General features: G+C 35.6%; 1 non-coding gene across 1 annotated transcript; it reads left to right on the plus strand.

Moving 5' to 3' along the window:
• The first annotated feature begins 446 nt into the window (after positions 1-446).
• Positions 447-553, plus strand: LOC149498324 (small nucleolar RNA R71). Its single transcript, XR_016319868.1, has one exon. It is a non-coding gene; the product is annotated as a small nucleolar RNA R71 (small nucleolar RNA).
• Positions 554-6,283: the final 5,730 nt, after the last annotated feature.

Here is a 6,283-nt window from a genome sequence, read left to right on the forward strand (position 1 = left end):
ATTAGGATGATTCCTTAACCTGTTATCATAAGAGTTAGAATACGAATAATTCTTCCTTCCTTGATTCATCACATAGTTGACCTGTTCTAAAGTTTGTGGATTTGAAATATCTAGCATGCATTCTCCAATTCCATGTTGTCCATTACACCTGTCACAAACTTGCATGATAGAGTTAACAGGGTTAGTAGTCAATAAGTCCAACTTCCTTACCATGTTATCTACTTTGGCATTTAGTGCGGTGATGGCATCAATTTCATAAACTCCTGCAGTCCTCTTCCTTTTCGGAGTTGCTTTGATAATGGCTATTGCTTGTCATCTCCTCTATCAAATCATATGCCTCATCAATTTCTTTTCGTTCAAAGGATCCACCTGCAGCTGCATCTAGAATAATCTTAATGTTAGGAGATAATGCATTATAAAAAGTTTGTACCTGTAACCATTTGGGCAAGCTGTGATGAGGGCACTTTCTCAATAAATCTTTGAATCTTTCCCAAGCTTCATACAAACTCTCTTGATCATGGTGGACAAAGGTCATTATCTCATTACGCAGTTTTGTGGTTTTTGAGGATGGAAAGAATTTTGCTAAAAATTTTTGGGCTAATTCCACTCATGTTGTAAAACTTCCAGCAAGGCATGATTGTAACCAGGATCGTGCTTTGTCCCTAAGAGTGAAAGGGAAGAGTCTTAATTTTATAGTATCCTCAGAAACTCCATTTTGTTTGAATGTATCGCAGATTTCCAAGAAATTTGTGATATGCACATTACGCTCTTCACTAGGTAAACCTCCATATTGAATTGAGGTGGAAAGCATTTGGATAATTGCAGGTTTAATTTCAAAATTATTAGCTTCCACCCTAGGTCTAGTGATAAAGTACTAGCAGATTATCTTCTATGGAGGTAGCTTCTTGCTTGCAACGTACTTGTGCTAAGGGCTATGCGTGTAATGGCCCCTTTTACGTAGGTTGTTCCAGTGAGAGAAGGTGTTGTGTAATCTCGCAAGGTGCGGTCATTAGGTTGAGGTCTGTCCTGAGGATTAACTTCATCGCCCATGTTTGTTTGTTGTTCTCGTGCTCTTCTAACAGCGTTGTTCCTACGACAAGTCTTTTCGATTTCTAAATCAAAGATCAAAGGGTTTAGTCCTACCTAATCTTCTTTGCATAAGCACCTAAAATAATCTTCTAAAAAAATTAATATTAATTAAACATAAAAATAAAAATAGATGTCTAAATTAATAATAAGGTAATTGGTATTGATATTGGTAACGCAAATCCCTGGCAACGGCGCCAAACAGTTGACAGTGATTCTTCGCAAGTGTACAAAATCGCAACAAGTAATATAGAATGAGAAGAGTATCGTATCCACAGGGATTGTATACCAAGTACCAAAATTGTGTTAATCTACTATTATTTAAACGGTAATAAGAGGAATTACTTTAAGGAACCTAATTAAACAGATAAAAGAGAATAAAAAGAAGTCAAGCAACAATATTTGATTAAAAGAATCAAGGATTTAAAGCTACTAAGGATTTTAACTTCACTTAATTCTATCCAATTTATTTTATTAGTTCGTTAATCAATTTTAATTATTCAAGTAGGGGAAACAACCCTAAAATCACTAACAAGCTCTCCCGATGTCTTGTTAGCTATTTTAACCCGGTCTAATTACCTATCTTCCAATAGCGCAATCAAACATGAGTTAAATCATTAAGTTTTATGGTTTGTTTTGTGAATTCATAACCTAAGGTCATTAACTTATGAAAACCCCCCATGAGTCAAACCATATAGCTTCCGCATCAAACCATAGTTTTATGGTTTGTTTTCATATCAAAAACACTTCTCTCGATAGTGATTAATGAAATAAATCAATCTAGGGGAAAAACTCTACCTAGAAGCATTAAGTTCAATAATAAATTATACTTTGAACAAAGAAAAGCAAATCTAATATTAAAAATTGGAAAAAAAAATTAAGTTGCATCAAATCCCTAGCATGAGAATTTAGTTCGACATAGTAATTAAATAAAACTCAATTAAACTTGAAAATAATTCCATAATCAATGTTAATAATGAAAAGTAAAAAACAAGATTAAGAGTTTAGAGATAAAAACTAGGCAACAAATAACGTGGACGGCTTCCTTGAATCTTGACACAAATCTTGAATGCTTCAAGTCTTGGAGAGAGAGAGAGAGAGAGAAAGAGAGAGAGAACAGTAGAACAAAAAATTATAGAACCAGAGATATCTCTATAATGAATGAATCCTCTCTTTTTATAGACTTCCTGGGAGAAAATCCGACTCCGTTTAGGAAATAAAATCGCCATTAAGTAAGAAATCTTTTTGGAGATAGGAAACTATTTAGGCTTTGAATTTCTTCTCAATTAGGATTCTTCTATGTGCCTAAATAGGATTAGAACTTGATTTGCATGTCAGGAAAGTATCTCAGGTGGGCCCATGTAAGTGACAAGAATTGGTTGGCGTTTTTGTCTCAAGCAACACTTAATTCGTAGCACGGGCATGCTGTTCTGCATGGTCTGGGCGTGCCAGAGTCTGAGTTCTAAGGATGGTTCAGCACGGGCCATGTTGAATGACACGTCCAGAGAAGACTCTGTGGCACGACCGTGCTCTATAGCACGGCTAAGGCATGCTAGGCTCTGAGTCTCTAGGATGAAATGCATCACGGGCGTGCTTGCTTGAGGTCCTCTTCGGCACAGGCGTGCCAGATAGCACAGTCGTGCCAGATAGCACGGTCTAGGCGTGCTAGAGTCTGAGTCTCCACTTGATTTTCCTTTAGTTCAGCACGGGCGTGCTAATGTGCATGGGCAGGGGGTGCTAGAGCATGAGTGTTTTGCTTTATTTTGTTTTTTTCTGTGCCAAAATCCTACAAATTTCTTTAAGATCAAGTGGATTATGATTCAAGGATGCTTTACACAAAAACATAAATAAAACTAAATAAAAACTAATTAAAGTAATTAAAACTACTAAAATTCCTAATAAAAACTATATTAAAAATACTATAAAAATAACACTCTATAACAAACATAAGGCATTCAATTAAAAAGGCATAGAAAAAAGGGTAGAATAATAAGGTGCTTGAAATGTAAAGACAATAAATTAAATGACGATAATTTAAATGGTTGAATAAGATTTAAGCTCATGGCCTTGATGTTCATCCTTGAAGGATGAACAAATACACCAATCATGGTTCTCAATCTAGTTCTTATTGTCTATTTGATCCATATGTGACTTAATACGCATCACAAACCATTTAAGGTCTGAGCTTGGCCACTAGATCTCCAAATTGGGACATTTATTGAGTTTATAAACATTCAAAGCCTCTAAATTGAAGGGCCTTATGCCACAGGGATCTATGGCATGCACCACAAGCTTATGGCGCACGCCACACTTAGTGGCATAGGTGCCCAGATCAAGAAGGCTTCTGGAGAGAACAGGGCAAAAACAGGGGAACTAGGCTAATTAATGCGGCGCGACCAACAGGCCTGTGGTTCACGCCACATATAGTGGCTTGCGCCACTAGCTTATACCATGTGCCACAGAGGCACAGAAACCTCTTTGAGGTTGATCCTAGGTTTTCCTCATAACTAGACCCAAAATAGGTGTTTAAAACACTGAAAAGGAAAAGAAAAAGACAGAAAAATGAGTTTAAGGTTCTCAGAAACTACCTTTGTTGATTCCTTTGAAGATTGATTCAAAAATGAATGAAGAAACCCAAAAAACTAGGCTTTTGATCGAATAGTCTGAGATTCAAGATTAAAGTAAGTGTTTTTTAAAGAGATTGATTGTAAACTTACTTCGATTCTTTAAGAAAACTATTCTTTCTTAACCTTAATCAATAAAACTTATTATAGATTTAGTTTAAGGGAGTTTTAAGTGAAAAATTTATAAGAGTTTTATTAAGCAATCCAAAATCTCCTCCCTTGGCTCACCCAAATGCTTATTTATTGGCATTTGAGGGTAGGGTGGGCCCATTTAGGGCTGATGTGGCAAAAATGCCATTATCAAGCCCCGCAACGAGACCGAGTCCACTTTTACTAAAATGGATCGAGTGGCACGCAAAATGAGGTGGTGCATTGGGAAATGTGCTGGGCGGGCCTGACATGCTTCTCGCGCCCGATTTTGTAGCGAAATGTCCGGTAACCCGAAAAAGTAAAAATGGTTAAACTCATAGATAATCTCTGCCTTGGACCATTAGTCCAAAAACCGGAGCAATCGGGAGTCCTGATCCAATTTTATAAAAAAAATGATATATCATCACTGAACCTTTCAGAGGCAAAATTTAAGCGTCTATAACCCTATTTTCAGCGTTTGGTACCATTCTTGAGCTGCTTCTTTCAAGGTAATTGGGAAGACCTTACACATGAGATCTTTCGAGTTGGTTTGAACGTACATCATAGTTCAAAAGGTCGCTAGATGGCTTCAGGGATCGGTAGATCCATCATATGGTTGGAAGGTGGGGATCTTGAATTTTATGGGAAAGATTGCACCCAAAATATTGGTTGACAATGGTGAGTCCTGTCGGAGACTATAATCCCCTGCTTCTCCTGTCTCTTGGTACTCCTGAACTAGCTCTTTGACGACATTTTGAAGATTATCACCATCCAAGACTGGTGGAGTGTGACTCGGCTCATGGTTGTAGGAAGCAGTTACGTTAGGGTTCGTCTCTGACTTTGCTTCTTGGTACCATCTGGATATTGAATGGCCTTGCGACTTAGGCGAAGGCGGAGGGATGTTGTGTTCTCAGTGGGGTGTGTTTATCGGTCTGGTTGGCGGTATTAGCTCGCCATTAGTATGTGGAGCCTCCAAGAGGCACTGGGAATAAGCTTAGGCCAAGGTACCTAGGGATCGGTAGTCAGCGGAGGAACTAGTGTGGGTTGTTCAGTTGTTTCGTTATGGGTGTTGTCTTGTCCTTCCATGTTGAGATGTTCGGTAGAATTGTTAGCCATCGTCTTTGAGAGAAAAAGATTAAGGTTTTTAGGGTTTTAAGGCGTGTTCCACGCTCGCCACACTAATTATTAATCTCTCAAAAATTGAGTAGTGAGTAAATTGTGAATTAGCCCTTTTTGGTGAAAATTTAGAGTATATATATTAGAGTAAAAGACAATTGTGTTCGGATAAGGAAAAAATCCTATATTATTTGTCAGCTAGAGTTTGTTTAGGAGTCTAATATCTTTTTATATTATTTTTAATATATTTCATTATTGTATATTAACAAAAATCATAAAAGAACATTCATAATTCTTACACATATTTTTATCATACTTTCAAGTATAACATATGAGCTCATGCCTATTTAGTCATATACACGTTCTATTTATATAGTCGTACTAACTCAAGTAATTAAAACATTTTTCACATGTCTTAGTATTTTCTTAAAAACATAGATCTTATTCTTAAACGTTTACTAATTCCTTGATGATCAATATGATATGGTTCTTTATTTATACCACAGAGGCACTCAACATTGTACGACATTACATGTCTATTTCATACTGTTTAAATACTTAATAATCAATCAAGACACAGTTCATAATTTTCAAATAAGCAATCCTTACGATGCATCTAGAAAGTCATAAAAAGATATTTAAGCATATTATCTTTTTCTTCAATTTAAGCATACTTTCAAGTAAACAAATATTATTTCATGCTTTATTTATAAAATCATATTATTTATTTACTTTCATGGTACTTCATATAAACAAACATAATTCATAATCCTTACGATGCATCTAGAAAGTCATAAAAAGATATTTAAGCATATTATCTTTTTCTTCAATTTAAGCATACTTTCAAGTAAACAAATATTATTTCATGCTTTATTTATAAAATCATATTATTTATTTACTTTCATGGTACTTCATATAAACAAACATAATTCATGAACCGAGGCATTTTTTAAACATAATTATTATTCATAAAATAATCTACTTTTTTAGGCCTTTAGAATACTTAGAAGGATCATATAGCAGGCAGAGGATTTATACTTATACATAGGGCTCAAAGTCTTAATATGAACATGGGATCTCGTTAGCTCAAACATAATAACATAAGACACCCACGTGTTTAGATTCGAAATCATATACATTGGATCTTCATATTAATTATTGTGCTATATTGTCTGCCTTGTCTCAAATCCTAGTTAATTTACTATTTATGAGAGCTCACTGTACTTAGAAAAAAAGCCTTCCATAGCAGTGGCAGTTGGGTATATTTAGTGAATGGCAAAATGGAAAAATTGGTTGAAAAATCACGTGCAAGTCATGTGGGAAGGATA

The sequence above is a fragment of the Jatropha curcas genome, chromosome 2, assembly GCF_041381405.1.
Source record: "Jatropha curcas cultivar XTBG-Jc1 chromosome 2, XTBG_Jcur_1.0, whole genome shotgun sequence".
NCBI classification, from domain to species: Eukaryota; Viridiplantae; Streptophyta; class Magnoliopsida; order Malpighiales; family Euphorbiaceae; genus Jatropha; species Jatropha curcas.